The sequence below is a fragment of the Salmo salar genome, chromosome 06 (genome assembly GCF_965601325.2).
Source record: "Salmo salar chromosome 06, fSalSal1, whole genome shotgun sequence".
Taxonomy (NCBI): domain Eukaryota; kingdom Metazoa; phylum Chordata; class Actinopteri; order Salmoniformes; family Salmonidae; genus Salmo; species Salmo salar.
In genome coordinates this window covers 98,182,501-98,203,249 of record NC_138296.1, presented here as the reverse complement: position 1 = coordinate 98,203,249, position 20,749 = coordinate 98,182,501, and positions in this window count along the sequence as shown.

The window sequence follows — 20,749 nt, the reverse complement described above, 5'->3', positions numbered from 1 at the left end:
TATAGGGAAATATATAACACACTGTTTATATAGGGAAATATATAACACACTGTTTATATAGGGAAATATATAACACACTGTTTATAAAGGGAAATATATAACACACTTTTAATATAGGGAAATATATAACACACTGTTTATATAGAGAAATATATAACACACTGTTTATATAACACACTGTTAATATAGGGAAATATATAACACACTGTTTATATAGGGAAATATATAACACACTGTTTATATAACACACTGTTTATATAGGGAAATATATAACAAACTGTTTATATAGGGAAATATATAACACACTGTTTACATAGGGAAATATATAACACACTGTTTATATAACACACTGTTTATATAGGGAAATATATAACACACTGTTTATATAGGGAAATATATAACACACTGTTTATATAGGGAAATATATAACACACTGTTTACATAGGGAAATATATAACACACTGTTTACATAGGGAAATATATAACACACTGTTTATATAGGGAAATATATAACACACTGTTTATATAGGGAAATATATAACACACTGTTTATATAACACACTGTTAATATAGGGAAATATATAACACACTGTTTATATAGGGAAATATATAACACACTGTTTATATAACACACTGTTTATATAACACACTGTTTATATAACACACTGTTTATATAGGGAAATATATAACATACTGTTTACATAGGGAAATATATAACACACTGTTAATATAGGGAAATATATAACACACTGTTTATATAGGGAAATATATAACACACTGTTAATATAGGGAAATATATAACACACTGTTTATATAGGGAAATATATAACACACTGTTTATATATGGAAATATATAACACACTGTTTATATAGGGAAATATATAACACACTGTTTATATAACAAACTGTTTATATAGGGAAATATATAACACACTGTTTATATAGGGAAATATATAACACACTGTTTATATAGGGAAATATATAACAGACTGTTTACATAGGGAAATATATAACACACTGTTTATATAACACACTGTTTATATAGGGAAATATATAACACACTGTTTATATAGGGAAATATATAACACACTGTGTATATAACACACTGTTAATATAGGGAAATATATAACACACTGTTTATATAGGGAAATATATAACACACTGTTTATATAACACACTGTTTATATAGGGAAATATATAACACACTGTTTATATAGGGAAATATATAACACACTGTTTAAATAGGGAAATATATAACACACTGTTTATATAACACACTGTTAATATAGGGAAAAATATAACACACTGTTTATATAGGGAAATATATAACACACTGTTAATATAGGGAAATATATAACACACTGTTTATATAGGGAAATATATAACACACTGTTTATATAACACACTGTTAATATAGGGAAATATATAACACACTGTTTATATAGGGAAATATATAACACACTGTTTATATAACACACTGTTTATATAGGGAAATATATAACAAACTGTTTATATAGGGAAATATATAACACACTGTTTATATAGGGAAATATATAACACACTGTTTACATAGGGAAATATATAACACACTGTTTATATAACACACTGTTTATATAGGGAAATATATAACACACTGTTTATATAGGGAAATATATAACACACTGTTTATATAGGGAAATATACAACACTGTTGATATAACACACTGTTTATATAACACACTGTTTATATAGGGAAATATATAACACACTGTTTATATAGGGAAATATATAACACACTGTTTATATATGGAAATATATAACACACTGTTTATATAGGGAAATATATAACACACTGTTTATATAACAAACTGTTTATATAGGGAAATATATAACACACTGTTTATATAGGGAAATATATAACACACTGTTTATATAGGGAAATATATAACAGACTGTTTACATAGGGAAATATATAACACACTGTTTATATAACACACTGTTTATATAGGGAAATATATAACACACTGTTTATATAGGGAAATATATAACACACTGTGTATATAACACACTGTTAATATAGGGAAATATATAACACACTGTTTATATAGGGAAATATATAACACACTGTTTATATAACACACTGTTTATATAGGGAAATATATAACACACTGTTTATATAGGGAAATATATAACACACTGTTTAAATAGGGAAATATATAACACAATGTTTATATAACACACTGTTAATATACGGAAAAATATAACACACTGTTTATATAGGGAAATATATAACACACTGTTAATATAGGGAAATATATAACACACTGTTTATATAGGGAAATATATAACACACTGTTTATATAACACACTGTTAATATAGGGAAATATATAACACACTGTTTATATAGGGAAATATATAACACACTGTTTATATAACACACTGTTTATATAGGGAAATATATAACAAACTGTTTATATAGGGAAATATATAACACACTGTTTATATAGGGAAATATATAACACACTGTTTATATAGTGAAATATATAACACACTGTTTACATAGGGAAATATATAACACACTGTTTATATAACACACTGTTTATATAGGGAAATATATAACACACTGTTTATATAGGGAAATATATAACACACTGTTTATATAGGGAAATATACAACACTGTTGATATAACACACTGTTTATATAACACACTGTTTATATAGGGATATATATAACACACTGTTTATATAGGGAAATATATAACACACTGTTTATATAGGGAAATATATAACACACTGTTTATATAGGGAAATATATAACACACTGTTTACATAGGGAAATATATAACACACTGATTATATAACACACTGTTTATATAGGGAAATATATAACACACTGTTTATATAGGGAAATATATAACACACTGTTTATATAACACACTGTTAATATAGGGAAATATATAACACACGGTTTATATAGGGAAATATATAACACACTGTTTATATAACACACTGTTTATATAGGGAAATATATAACAAACTGTTTATATAGGGAAATATATAACACACTGTTTATATAGGGAAATATATAACACACTGTTTACATAGGGAAATATATAACACACTGTTTATATAACACACTGTTTATATAGGGAAATATATAACACACTGTTTATATAGGGAAATATATAACACACTGTTTATATAGGGAAATATATAACACTGTTGATAAAACACACTGTTTATATAACACACTGTTTATATAGGGAAATATATAACACACTGTTTATATAGGGAAATATATAACACACTGTTTACATAGGGAAATATATAACACACTGTTTATATAACACACTGTTTACATAGGGAAATATATAACACACTGTTTACATAGGGAAATATATAACACACTGTTTATATAGGGAAATATATAACACACTGTTTATATAACACACTGTTTATATAACACACTGTTTATATAACACACTGTTTATATAGGGAAATATATAACATACTGTTTACATAGGGAAATATATAACACACTGTTTATATAACACACTGTTAATATAGGGAAATATATAACACACTGTTTATATAGGGAAATATATAACACACTGTTTATATAACACACTGTTTATATAACACACTGTTTATATAACACACTGTTTATATAGGGAAATATATAACATACTGTTTACATAGGGAAATATATAACACACTGTTAATATAGGGAAATATATAACACACTGTTTATATAGGGAAATATATAACACACTGTTAATATAGGGAAATATATAACACACTGTTTATATAGGGAAATATATAACACACTGTTTATATATGGAAATATATAACACACTGTTTATATAGGGAAATATATAACACACTGTTTATATAACAAACTGTTTATATAGGGAAATATATAACACACTGTTTATAAAGGGAAATATATAACACACTGTTTATATAGGGAAATATATAACAGACTGTTTACATAGGGAAATATATAACACACTGTTTATATAGGGAAATATATAACACACTGTGTATATAACACACTGTTAATATAGGGAAATATATAACACACTGTTTATATAGGGAAATATATAACACACTGTTTATATAACACACTGTTTATATAGGGAAATATATAACACACTGTTTATATAGGGAAATATATAACACACTGTTTAAATAGGGAAATATATAACACACTGTTTATATAACACACTGTTAATATAGGGAAATATATAACACACTGTTTATATAGGGAAATATATAACACACTGTTAATATAGGGAAATATATAACACACTGTTTATATAGGGAAATATATAACACACTGTTTATATAACACACTGTTAATATAGGGAAATATATAACACACTGTTTATATAGGGAAATATATAACACACTGTTTATATAACACACTGTTTATATAGGGAAATATATAACAAACTGTTTATATAGGGAAATATATAACACACTGTTTATATAGGGAAATATATAACACACTGTTTATATAGGGAAATATATAACACACTGTTTACATAGGGAAATATATAACACACTGTTTATATAACACACTGTTTATATAGGGAAATATATAACACACTGTTTATATAGGGAAATATACAACACTGTTGATATAACACACTGTTTATATAACACACTGTTTATATAGGGAAATATATAACACACTGTTTATATAGGGAAATATATAACACACTGTTTATATAGGGAAATATATAACACACTGTTTATATAGGGAAATATATAACACACTGTTTACATAGGGAAATATATAACACACTGTTTATATAACACACTGTTTATATAGGGAAATATATAACACACTGTTTATATAGGGAAATATATAACACACTGTTTATATAACACACTGTTAATATAGGGAAATATATAACACACGGTTTATATAGGGAAATATATAACACACTGTTTATATAACACACTGTTTATATAGGGAAATATATAACAAACTGTTTATATAGGGAAATATATAACACACTGTTTATATAGGGAAATATATAACACACTGTTTACATAGGGAAATATATAACACACTGTTTATATAACACACTGTTTATATAGGGAAATATATAACACACTGTTTATATAGGGAAATATATAACACACTGTTTATATAGGGAAATATATAACACTGTTGATAAAACACACTGTTTATATAACACACTGTTTATATAGGGAAATATATAACACACTGTTTATATAGGGAAATATATAACACACTGTTTACATAGGGAAATATATAACACACTGTTTATATAACACACTGTTTACATAGGGAAATATATAACACACTGTTTACATAGGGAAATATATAACACACTGTTTATATAGGGAAATATATAACACACTGTTTATATAGGGAAATATATAACACACTGTTTATATAACACACTGTTAATATAGGGAAATATATAACACACTGTTTATATAACACACTGTTTATATAACACACTGTTTATATAGGGAAATATATAACACACTGTTTATATAGGGAAATATATAACACACTGTTTAAATAGGGAAATATATAACACACTGTTTATATAACACACTGTTAATATAGGGAAATATATAACACACTGTTTATATAGGGAAATATATAACACACTGTTAATATAGGGAAATATATAACACACTGTTTATATAGGGAAATATATAACACACTGTTTATATAACACACTGTTAATATAGGGAAATATATAACACACTGTTTATATAGGGAAATATATAACACACTGTTTATATAACACACTGTTTATATAGGGAAATATATAACAAACTGTTTATATAGGGAAATATATAACACACTGTTTATATAGGGAAATATATAACACACTGTTTATATAGGGAAATATATAACACACTGTTTACATAGGGAAATATATAACACACTGTTTATATAACACACTGTTTATATAGGGAAATATATAACACACTGTTTATATAGGGAAATATACAACACTGTTGATATAACACACTGTTTATATAACACACTGTTTATATAGGGAAATATATAACACACTGTTTATATAGGGAAATATATAACACACTGTTTATATAGGGAAATATATAACACACTGTTTATATAGGGAAATATATAACACACTGTTTACATAGGGAAATATATAACACACTGTTTATATAACACACTGTTTATATAGGGAAATATATAACACACTGTTTATATAGGGAAATATATAACACACTGTTTATATAACACACTGTTAATATAGGGAAATATATAACACACGGTTTATATAGGGAAATATATAACACACTGTTTATATAACACACTGTTTATATAGGGAAATATATAACAAACTGTTTATATAGGGAAATATATAACACACTGTTTATATAGGGAAATATATAACACACTGTTTACATAGGGAAATATATAACACACTGTTTATATAACACACTGTTTATATAGGGAAATATATAACACACTGTTTATATAGGGAAATATATAACACACTGTTTATATAGGGAAATATATAACACTGTTGATAAAACACACTGTTTATATAACACACTGTTTATATAGGGAAATATATAACACACTGTTTATATAGGGAAATATATAACACACTGTTTACATAGGGAAATATATAACACACTGTTTATATAACACACTGTTTACATAGGGAAATATATAACACACTGTTTACATAGGGAAATATATAACACACTGTTTATATAGGGAAATATATAACACACTGTTTATATAGGGAAATATATAACACACTGTTTATATAACACACTGTTAATATAGGGAAATATATAACACACTGTTTATATAGGGAAATATATAACACACTGTTTATATAACACACTGTTTATATAACACACTGTTTATATAACACACTGTTTATATAGGGAAATATATAACATACTGTTTACATAGCGAAATATATAACACACTGTTAATATAGGGAAATATATAACACACTGTTTATATAGGGAAATATATAACACACTGTTAATATAGGGAAATATATAACACACTGTTTATATAGGGAAATATATAACACACTGTTTATATATGGAAATATATAACACACTGTTTATATAGGGAAATATATAACACACTGTTTATATAACAAACTGTTTATATAGGGAAATATATAACACACTGTTTATATAGGGAAATATATAACACACTGTTTATATAGGGAAATATATAACAGACTGTTTACATAGGGAAATATATAACACACTGTTTATATAACACACTGTTTATATAGGGAAATATATAACACACTGTTTATATAGGGAAATATATAACACACTGTGTATATAACACACTGTTAATATAGGGAAATATATAACACACTGTTTATATAGGGAAATATATAACACACTGTTTATATAACACACTGTTTATATAGGGAAATATATAACACACTGTTTATATAGGGAAATATATAACACACTGTTTAAATAGGGAAATATATAACACACTGTTTATATAACACACTGTTAATATAGGGAAATATATAACACACTGTTTATATAGGGAAATATATAACACACTGTTAATATAGGGAAATATATAACACACTGTTTATATAGGGAAATATATAACACACTGTTTATATAACACACTGTTAATATAGGGAAATATATAACACACTGTTTATATAGGGAAATATATAACACACTGTTTATATAACACACTGTTTATATAGGGAAATATATAACAAACTGTTTATATAGGGAAATATATAACACACTGTTTATATAGGGAAATATATAACACACTGTTTATATAGGGAAATATATAACACACTGTTTACATAGGGAAATATATAACACACTGTTTATATAACACACTGTTTATATAGGGAAATATATAACACACTGTTTATATAGGGAAATATATAACACACTGTTTATATAGGGAAATATATAACACACTGTTTATATAGGGAAATATATAACACACTGTTTACATAGGGAAATATATAACACACTGTTTATATAACACACAGTTTATATAGGGAAATATATAACACACTGTTTATATAGGGAAATATATAACACACTGTTTATATAACACACTGTTAATATAGGGAAATATATAACACACTGTTTATATAGGGAAATATATAACACACTGTTTACATAGGGAAATATATAACACACTGTTTATATAGGGAAATATATAACACACTGTTTATATAGGGAAATATATAACACACTGTTTATATAGGGAAATATATAACACACTGTTTATATAGGGAAATATATAACACACTGTTTATAAAGGGAAATATATAACACACTTTTAATATAGGGAAATATATAACACACTGTTTATATAGGGAAATATATAACACACTGTTTATATAACACACTGTTAATATAGGGAAATATATAACACGCTGTTTATATAGGGAAATATATAACACACTGTTTATATAACACACTGTTTATATAGGGAAATATATAACAAACTGTTTATATAGGGAAATATATAACACACTGTTTATATAGGGAAATATATAACACACTGTTTACATAGGGAAATATATAACACACTGTTTATATAACACACTGTTTATATAGGGAAATATATAACACACTGTTTATATAGGGAAATATATAACACACTGTTTATATAGGGAAATATATAACACTGTTGATAAAACACACTGTTTATATAACACACTGTTTATATAGGGAAATATATAACACACTGTTTATATAGGGAAATATATAACACACTGTTTATATAGGGAAATATATAACACACTGTTTATATAGGGAAATATATAACACACTGTTTACATAGGGAAATATATTACACACTGTTAATAAGGGAAATATATAACACACTGTTTATATAAAACACTGTTTATATAGGGAAATATATAACACACTGTTTATATAGGGAAATATATAACAGACTGTTTACATAGGGAAATATATAACACACTGTTAATATAGGGAAATATATAACACACTGTTTATATAGGAAATATATAACACACTGTTTACATAGGGAAATATATAACAAACTCTTTATATAAGGAAATATATAACACGCTGTTTATATAGGGAAATATATAACACTGTTTATATAACACAGTGTTTATATAGGGAAAAATATATAACACACTGTTTATATAGGGAAATATATAACACACTGTTTATATAGGGAAATATATAACACACTGTTTATATAACACACTGTTTATATAGGGAAATATATAACACACTGTTTATATAACACACTGTTTATATAGGGAAATATATAACACACTGTTTACATAGGGAAATATATAACACACTGTTTATATAGGGAAATATATAACACACTGTTTATATAGGGAAATATATAACACACTGTATATATAGGGAAATATATAACACACTGTTTACATAGGGAACTATATAACACACTGTTTATATAGGGAAATATATAACACACTGTTTACATAGGGAAATATATAACACACTGTTTATGTAGGGAAATATATAACACACTGTTTACATAGGGAAATATATAACACACTGTTTATATAGGGAAATATATAACACACTGTTTATATAGGGAAATATATAACACACTGTTTTTATAGGGAAATATATAACACACTGTTTATATAGGGAAATATATAACATACTGTTTATATCGGGAAATATATAACACTGTTTATATAACACACTGTTTATATAGGGAAATATATAGCACACTGTTTATATAGGGAAATATATAACAAACTGTTTATATAGGGAAATATATAACACGCTGTTTATATAGGGAAATATATAACACACTGTTTATATAACACACTGTTAATATAGGGAAATATATAACACACTGTTTATATAACACACTGTTTATATAGGGAAATATATAACACACTGTTTACATAGGGAAATATATAACACACTGTTTATATAGGGAAATATATAACACACTGTTTACATAGGGAAATATATAACACACTGTTTACATAGTGAAATATATAACACACTGTTTACATAGGGAAATATATAACACACTGTTTATATAGGGAAATATATAACACGCTGTTAATATAGGGAAATATATAACACACTGTTTACATAGGGAAATATATAACACACTGTTTATATAGGGAAATATATAACGCACTGTTTACATAGGGAAATATATAACACTGTTTCTATAACACACTGTTTATATAGGGAAATATATAACACACTGATTATATAACACACTGTTTACATAGGGAAATATATAACACACTGATTATATAGGGAAATATATAACACACTGTTTATATAGGGAAATATATAACACACTGATTATATAACACACTGTTTACATAGGGAAATATATAACACACTATTTATATAGGGAAATATATAACACACTGTTTACATAGGGAAATATATAACACACTGTTTACATAGGGAAATATATAACACACTGTTTACATAGGGAAATATATAACACACTGTTTATATAACACACTGTTTATATAGGGGAATATATAACACACTGTTTATATAACACACTGTTTATATAGGGAAATATATAACACACTGTTTATATAACACACTGTTTATATAGGGAAATATATAACACACTGTTTACATAGGGAAATATATAACATACTGTTTATATAACACACTGTTTATATAGGGAAATATATAACACACTGTTTATATAGGGAAATATATAACACACTGTTTACATAGGGAAATATATAACATACTGTTTATATAGGGAAATATATAACACACTGTTTATATAGGGAAATATATAACACACTGTTTATATAGGAAAATATATAACACACTGTTTACATAGGGAAATATATAACATACTGTTTATATAGGGAAATATATAACACACTGTTTATATAGGGAAATTATATAGGGAAATATATAACATATAAATATATAATATACACTACCATTCAAAAGTTTGGGGTCAGCTACAAATGTCCTTGTTTTTGAAAGAAAAGTACATTTTTTTGTTCATTACAATAACATAAAATTGATCAGAAATACAGTGTAGACATTGTTAATGTTGTAAATTACTATTGTAGCTGGAAACGGCTGATTTTAATGGAATATCTACATAGGCGTACAAATCAAATCAAATCAAATGTATTTATATAGCCCTTCGTACATCAGCTGATATCTCAAAGTGCTGTACAGAAACCCAGCCTAAAACCCCAAACAGCAAGCAATGCATGTGAAAGAAGCACGGTGGCTAGGAAAAACTCCCTACGAAAAACTCCCTAGAAAGGTCAAAAACCTAGGAAGAAACCTAGAGAGGAACCAGGCTATGAGGGGTGGCCAGTCCTCTTCTGGCTGTACAGACACCCATTATCAGCAACCATCACTCCTGTGTTCCAATGGCACGTTGTGTTAGCTAATCCAAGTTTATCATTTTAAAAGGCTAATTGATCATTAGAAAACCCTTTTGCAATTATGTTAACACAGCTGAAAACTGTTGTTCTGATTAACCTGTTGGGTCTAGGGGGCAGCATTTGCACGTCTGGATAAAAAAAATGTACCCGATTTAATCTGGTTACTAATCCTACCCAGTAACTAGAATATGCATATACTTATTATATATGGATAGAAAACACTCTAAAGTTTCCAAAACTGTTTGAATGGTGTCTGTGAGTATAACAGAACTCATTTGGCAGGCAAAACCCTGAGACATTTTCTGACAGGAAGTGGATACCTGATGTGTTGTATTGATTTTAAACCTATCCCATTGAAAAACACAGGGGTTTAGGAATATTTTGGCACTTCCTATTGCTTCCACTAGATGTCACCAGCCTTTACAAAGTGTTTTGAGTCTTCTGGAGGGAGATCTGACCGAACAAGAGCCATGGAACGGTGATGTCCCATTAGACACCTGGCGCGCTACTTCATGTTGGGTACCCTCGTTCCAATACGTTATAAAAGGCTATGCATTCGTCCACCTTGAATATTATTCATGTTCTGGTTAAAAAAGGCCCTAATGATTTATGCTATACAACGTTTGACATGTTTGAACGAACGGAAATATATTTTTTCCCCTCGTTCATGACGAGAAGTCCGGCTGGCTTACATCATGTGCTAACGAGACGGAGATTTTTGGACATAAATGATGAGCTTTTTTGAACAAAACTACATTCGTTATGGACCTGTGATACCTGGAAGTGACATCTGATGAAGAGAATCAAAGGTAATGGATTATTTACATAGTATTTTCGATTTTAGATCTCCCCAACATGACGTCTAGTCTGTATCGCAACGCGTATTTTTCTGGGCACAGTGCTCAGATTATTGCAAAGTGTGATTTCCCAGTAAGGTTATTTTTAAATCTGGCAAGTTGATTGCGTTCAAAAGATGTAAATCTATAATTCTTTAAATGACAATATAATATTTTACCAATGTTTTCTAATTTTAATTATTTAATTTGTGACGCTGACTTGACTGCCGGTTATTGGAGGGAAACGATTTCCTCAACATCAATGCCATAGTAAAACGCTGTTTTTGTATATAAATATGAACTTGATAGAACTAAAAATGCATGCATTGTCTAACATAATGTCCTAGGAGTGTCATCTGATGGAGATTGTAAAAGGTTAGTGTATCATTTTAGCTGGTTTTATGGTTTTGGTGACCCTGTCTTTGACTTGACAAAACATTACACACAACTCTTGTAAATGTACTGTCCTAACATACTCTAAATTTATGCTTTCGCCGTAAAACCTTTTTGAAATCGTAAAACGTGGTTAGATTAAGGAGATGTTTATCTTTCAAATGGTGTAACATAGTTGTATTTTTGAAAAATTTGAATTTTGACATTTATTTGGATTCAAATTTGCCGCTCTTGAAATGCACCTGCTGTTGATGGAGTGCACCACAGGTGGCACGCTAGCGTCCCACCTAGCCCCAAGAGGTTAAAGAAGCAATAAAACTGGCCTTCTTTAGACTAGTTGAGTATCTGGAGCGTCAGCATTTATGTGTTCGATTACAGGCTCAAAATGGCCAGAAACAAAGACCGTTCTTCTGAAACTCATCAGTCTATTCTTGTTCTGAGAAATGAAGGCTATTCCATGAGAGAAATTGTCAAGAAACTGAAGATCTCATTCAACTCTTTGTATTACTCCCTTCACAGAACAGAGCAAACTGGCCCTAACCAGAATAGAAAGAGTGGGAGGCCCCGGTGCACAACTGAGCAAGAGGACAAGTACATTGGAGTGTCTAGTTTGAGAAACAGACGCCTCACAAGTCCTCAACTGGCAGCTTCATTAAATAATAATAATAGTGAAGACATCAAAACTATGAAATTACAGATATGGAAACATGTAGTAACCAACAAAGAGATACAGTACCTCATGATAAGCTGTAGACCACACTATCTACCAAGATGTAGAGTACCTCATGATCAGCTGTAGACCACACTATCTACCAAGAGGTAGAGTACCTCATGATCAGCTGTAGACCACACTATCTACCAAGAGGTAGAGTACCTCATGATCAGCTGTAGACCACACTATCTACCAAGAGGTAGAGTACCTCATGATAAGCTGTAGACCACACTATCTACCAAGAGGTAGAGTACCTCATGATCAGCTGTAGACCACACTATCTACCAAGAGGTAGAGTACCTCATGATAAGCTGTAGACCACACTATCTACCAAGAGGTAGAGTACCTCATGATAAGCTGTAGACCACACTACCTACCAAGACAGTTTTCATCTATATTTTTCTTAGCCGTCTATTTACTACCACAAACCGATGCTGCACTAAGACCACCTTTACTCCACACACAGAGACGAGTACAAAGCTCTCCCTCGCCCTCCATTTGACACATCTGACCACAATTCTATCCTCCTGATTCCTGCTTACAAGCAAAAACTAAAGCAGGAAGTACCAGTCACTCGCTCAATGAGGAAGTGGTCAGATGACGCGGATGCTAAACTACAGGACTGTTTTGCTAGTACAGACTGGAATATGTTCCGGGATTCTTTCGATGGCATTGAGGAGTACACCACATCAGTCACTGGCTTCATAAATAAGTGCATTGATGACGTCGTCCCCACAGTGACCGTACGTACATACCCCAACCAGAAGCCATGGATTACAGGCAATATCTGCACTGAACTAAAGGCTTGAGCTGCCGCTTTCAAGGAGTTTAACTCTAACCCGAAAGCTTACAAGAAATCCCGCTATGCCCTCCGATGTACCTTCAAACAGACAAAGCGTCAATGCCGGACTAAGACTGAATCGTACTACACCGGCTCCGATGCTTGTCGGATGTGGCAGGGCTTGCAAATGATTACGGACTACAAAAGGAGGCACAGCCCCGAGCAGCCCAGTGACACAAGCCTACCATACATACTAAATAAATTCTATGCTCGCTTCGAGGCAAGCAACACTGAAGCGTGCATGAGAGCATCAGCTGTTCCGGACGACTGGGTGATCACTCTCTCCGATTTGAGTAAGACCTTTAAACAGGTCAACATTCAGACAGATTACCAGGACGTGTCCTCCGAGCATGCACTGGCCAACTGGCAAGTGTCTTCATTGACATTTTCAACCTGTCCTTGACCGAGCCTGTAATACCAACATTTCAAGCAGACCACCATAGTCCCTGTGCCCAAGAACACCAAGGTAACCTGCCTAAATGTTTACCACCCCGTAGCACTCTGTAGCCATGAAATGCATTGAAAGGCTGGTCATGGCTCACATCAACATCATTATCCCAGAAACCCTAGACCCACCCCAATTTGTATACCACCCCAACAGATCCACAGATGATATAATCTCTATTGCACTCCAAACTCCATAACTGTTAGAATGCTATTCATTGACTACAGCTCAGCGTTCAACACCATAGTGCCCACAAAGCTCTTCACTAAGCTAAGGACCCTGGGACTAAACACCTCCCTCTGCAACTGGATCCTGAACTTCCTGACGGGCCGTCCCCAGGTGGTGAGGGTAGGTAACAACACATCTGCCACGCTGATCCTCAACGCAGGGGCCCCTCAGGAGTGCGTGCTCAGTCCCCTCCTGTACTCCCTGTTCACCAATGACTGCATGGCCAGGCACGACTCCAACACCATCATTAAGTTTACTGACGACACAACAGTGGCAGGTCTGATCACCAACAACGATGAGACAGCCTATAGGGAGGAGGTCAGAGACCTGGCCGTGTGTTGCCAGGACAACAACCTCTCCCTCAACGTGATCAAGACATTGGAGATGATTGTGGACTACAGGAAAAAGAGGACGAGCACGTCCCCATTCTCATCGACGGGGCTGCAGTGGAGCAGGTTGAGAGCTTCAAGTTCCTTGGTGTCCACATCACCAACAAACTGTCATGGTCCAAACACACCAAGACAGTCGTGAAGAGGGCACGGCAACACCTTTTCTCCCTCAGGAGACTGAACAAATTTGGCATGGGATAGGCTAAGATACAAATATAATCATCAGCTTGCTATCTGGATAGGCTGATAAAAATATTTTATCCTCAGCTAGCTAGCCTCTTCAGCGTCTCATCCCGTCAGCGGGATCAAAATCCAGTGAAAAATCATATCGCCAATTAGCATTAAAAAAAAAATTCATAATTTTTTTTTTTTTTTTTTTTTATAGATACACCTCTCCTGAATCGACCCACGTCGTCCGATTTCAAAAAGGTTTTACAGGAAAAGCAAATCATTAGATTATGTTAGATGAGTCCATCGTAAAAAGCAGCTTCATAGCCATTTTCCGACCAACCACTTGCATCACATATAATCAAAAAACAGCTAAATGCAGCACTAACCTTTTACAAACTTCATCAGATGGCACCCCTAGGACATCATGTTATACAATGCATGCATTCTTTTGTTCAATAAAGGTCATATTTATATATAAAAACATCATTTTACATCTCTGTCTGACGTTGACTAAATAATTTCCCCTCAAATGCGTCCCGGTAAACAATGCTACATTTCCCTAAATTACTATCCTATAACGATTTTTTAAATGTATATTGTCAATCTAACATTTATAGATGAATATCTCTTGAGAACACCTGTCATACCAGATTTTAAATTAACTTTACTGGGTAATCACACTTTGCAATAAAAGGAGATGCGATACTCAGAAAATGAGCTAATATACAGAGCTCGGCGCCATCTTGGAAACAATCGCATGTCACATCTCATCTTGTATAATATTGTCAATAATCGCCTACCTTTAGTTGTCTTCATCAGAAAGCATCCCAGGTCCACAACAGATGTATTTTCGGTCAAAAAGTCCATACTTCACGTTCCATTAGCCTGCTGTTGGTAGCGCGTCCTATGGCTCTCTCCAAGCGCAGGGCTGAAGTTCCGGATAAAATGAGATTCTCCCACCTGTAGGTTCGTTCAAACATGTCAAACGTTGTAAAACATTAATCTTCAGGGCCTGTAACACCAAGAGAGCCAATAAGATTCGAGGGGGATGATTTCATGGCCTTTAAAACCGTTTCCAAAGGTGGGGGTAGACATGGCCGCCGGCGTCATAATGGTGATGGCCCATCCCCTGTGACCAATTTCCAACTCGTCTCATTCACTGAGTTTCGACCGTATAAGGCTCAAACCACTGTGAAAAGACTGGGGACATCTAGTGGAAGCAATAGGAAGTGCTCACTGAACCATTGTTAACGGTGTGATTAATAAGGAAAGATGAGAAGTCGAGTCCACAATTCAGAATTCCACTTCCTGTTTCAATCGGTCTCGGGGTTTTGACTGCCATTTGAGTTCTGTTATACTCACAGACACCATTCAAACAGTTTTAGAAACTTTAGAGTGTTTTCTATCCATATATAATAAGTATATGCATGCCCTAGCTTCTGAGTTTGATTAGTAGGCCGTTGAAAATGGGAACGATTTTTTTTCAAAATGCGCTGTGGCGCCCCCTATCCTAGGGTATCCTCAAGAGGCTAGCTGGATAGGCTAAGATACAAATGTAATCCTCAGCTAGCTAGCTGGATAAGCTAATATAAAATGTTTATTCTCAGCTAGCTAGCTAGATAGGCCAATATAATATTAAATCCTCAGCTAGCTAGCTGGATAGGCTAATATAAAAATGAAACCCATAGCTAGCTAGCTGTGTAGGGTAATATGAAATGTTATCCTCAGCTAACTAGCTGGATAACTAGCTATCCAAAAATGTTATCCTCATCTAGCTAGCTGGATTGGGATATATAAAATGTAATCCTCAGCTAGCTAGCTTCACCACTTACCAGAGAGAGAGAGAGAGAGAGAGAGAGAGAGAGAGAGAGAGAGAGAGAGAGAGAGAGAGAGAGAACCCCTGTGAGTTCTGTGACCTCATATACACTGATCAAGTGTGTGTGTGTGTGTGTGTGTGTGTGTGTGTGTGTGTGTGTGTGTGTGTGTGTGTGTGTGTGTGTGTGTGTGTGTGTGTGTGTGTGTGTGTGTGTGTGTGTGTGTGTGTGTGTGTGTGTGTGTGTGTGTGTGTGTGTGTGTGTGTGTGTGTGTGTGTGTGTGTGTATGTGAGTTAGTAAAAACAGTGCATCCATGTAAAACTAGGCCTGAGGTGCTGTGGCCATCTGCACTCCCCTCCATCTGCTCCTTTCATCCCAAACTGGGGTGAAGAGGGGGAAGGGAGGAGGGAAGGAGGGAAGGGAGATGGGAGGAGGAAGGAAGGAGGGAGGAGGGAAGGAGAAGGGAGATGGGAGGAGGAGGGAAGGGAGGAAGGGAGGAGGAGGGAAGGAGGGAAGAGAGGAGGAGGGAGGAGGAGGGAAACGAGGAGGAGGGAAGGAGGGAAGGAGAGATGGGAGGAGGAGGGAAGGAGGGAAGAGAGATGTGGGAAGGAGGGAAGAGAGATGGGAGGAGGAGGGAAGGACGGAAGGAGAGATGGGAGGAGAAGGGAAGGAGGGAAGAGAGATGGGAGGAGGAGGGAAGGAGGGAAGGGAGGAGGAGGGAAGGAGGGAAGAGAGATGGGAGGAGGAGGGAAGGAGGGAAGGGAGGAGGAGGGAAGGAGGGAAGAGAGATGGGAGGATGAGGGACGGAAGGACGGAGGGAAGAGAGATGGGGGAGGAGGGAAGGAGGGAAGAGAGATGGGAGGAGGAGGGAAGGAGGGAAGAAAGATGGGAGAATGAGGGACGGAAGGACGGAGGGAAGAGAGATGGGGGAGGAGGGAAGGAGGGAAGAGAGATGGGAGGAGGAGGGAAGGAGGGAAGAAAGATGGGAGGAGGAGGGAAGAGAGATGGGAGGAGGAGGGACGGAGGAGGAGGAGGGAAGGAGGGGAGAAGGAGGGAAGAGATGGGAGGAGGAGGGAAGGAGGGAAGAGAGATGGGAAGAGGAGGGAAGGAGGGAAGAGAGATGGGAGGAGGAGGGAAGGAGGGAAGAGAGATGGGAGGAGGAGGGAAGGAGGGAAGAGAGATGGGAGGAGGAGGGAAGGAGGGAAGAGAGATGGGAGGAGGAGGGCAGGAGGGAAGGGAGGAGGAGGGAAGGAGGGAAGAGAGATGGGAAGAGGAGGGACGGAGGGAAGAGAGATGAGAGGAGGAGGGAAGGAGGGAAGGGAGGAGGAGGGAAGGAGGGAAGAAGGGAAGAGAGATGAGAGGAGGAGGGAAGAGAGATGGGAGGAGGGGGGAGGAGGGAAGGGAGGAGGAGGGAAGGAGGGAAGAGAGATGGGAGGAGGAGGGAATGAGCGAAGGAGAGAAGAAGGGAAGGAGGGAAGCCATATGGGAAGAGCAGAGAAGGAGGGTGACTTGGAGGGGTGAGCAGCAAATTGAAATTCCATAGCATTGCCCCAACCTTCCCTTATAACACACACACACACACACACACACAACACACACACACACACACACACACACACACACACACACACACACACACACACACACACACACACACACACTTCCAGTCCAGCTAAAAGCCAGATTCGTCAAAAGAATTTGCACACGCACACACTAACAGCGTGGTTTAAAGCGGGTCCTATCCAAACAGGAAGCTGACCTTCGACCCGGCAGCAGTAAGGCCACAGCAGATTTCATTAGTCAGCTAACAGCCTAATCATCTGCTTCAGCACACCTGTAAAACTTTACTGTGTGTCAATCTCACACACACACACACACACACACACACCGCCACAAGGCCTCACAAACACACATCGCTGCACATGTAGCTATGTGAGTCTATGTGGTAAGTGAGTGTAGGGGGTGTGTGTGTGTGTGTGTGTGTGTGTGTGTGTGTGTGTGTGTGTGTGTGTGTGTGTGTGTGTGTGTGTGTGTGTGTGTGTGTGTGTGTGTGTGTGTGTGTGTCTCTGTCTATGTGTGTGTGTGTGTGTGTGTGTGTGTGTGTGTGTGTGTGTGTGTCTCTGTCTATGTGTGTGTGTGTGTGTGTGTGTGTGTGTGTGTGTGTGTGTGTGTGTGTGTGTGTGTGTGTGTGTGTGTGTGTGTGTGTCTCTGTCTATGTGTGTGTGTGTGTGTGTGTGTGTGTGTGTGTGTGTGTGTGTGTGTGTGTGTGTGTGTGTGTGTGTGTGTGTGTGTGTGTGAGTGAGTTAGTTTAGCACAGTAGTTAGTACTGCATTAAACAGTTTAGTGTAGTACTTAGTACTGCATTAAACAGTTTAGTGTAGTAGTTAGTACTGCATTAAACAGTTTAGTGTAATAGTACTGCATTAAACAGTTTAGCACAGTAGTTAGTACTGCATTAAACAGTTTAGTGTAGTAGTTAGTACTGCATTAAACAGTTTAGTGTAATAGTTAGTACTGCATTAAACAGTTTAGTATAGTAGTTAGTACTGCATTAAACAGTTTAGTGTAATAGTTAGTACTGCATTAAATAGTTAGTACTGCATTAAACAGTTTAGTGTAATAGTTAGTACTGCATTAAATAGTTAGTACTGCATTAAATAGTTAGTACTGCATTAAACAGTTTAGTACAGTAGTTAGTACTGCATTAAACAGTTTAGTACAGTAGTTAGTACTGCATTAAATAGTTAGTACTGCATTTAACAGTTTAGTACAGTAGTTAGTACTGCATTAAATAGTTAGTACTGCATTAAACAGTTTAGTACAGTAGTTAGTACTGCATTAAATAGTTAGTACTGCATTAAACAGTTTAGTGTAGTAGTTAGTACTGCATGTCAAGGTTTAGTACAGTATTTAGTACTGCATGTCAGGGTTTAGTACAGTAGTTAGTACTGCATGTCAGGGTTTAGTACAGTATTTAGTACTGCATGTCAGGGTTTAGTACAGTAGTTAGTACTGCATGTCAGGGTTTAGTACAGTAGTTAGTACTGCATTAAACAGTTTAGTATAGTATTTAGTACTGCATGTCAGAGAACATCAGTTAGACTGTGATGTGTGTGTGTCGTAGGTAATCAATGACCATCCCTAATCAGTGCTCATTTACTGTAGAAACCATTAGTATGGAGAGGAGACGGGAGAGTAGACAGGAGAGAAGACGGGAGAGGAGAGGGGAGAGGAGAGGAGCGGAGACGGGAGAGGAGACGGGAGAGTAGACAGGAGAGAAGACGGGAGAGGAGAGGAGCGGAGACGGGAGAGGAGAGGGGAGAGGAGAGGAGCGGAGACGGGAGAGGAGACGGGAGAGGAGAGGGGAGAGGAGACAGGAGAGGAGACGGGAGAGGAGAGGGGAGAGGAGCGGAGACGGGAGAGGAGACGGGAGAGTAGACAGGAGAGAAGACGGGAGAGGAGAGGAGCGGAGACGGGAGAGGAGAGGGGAGAGGAGAGGAGCGGAGACGGGAGAGGA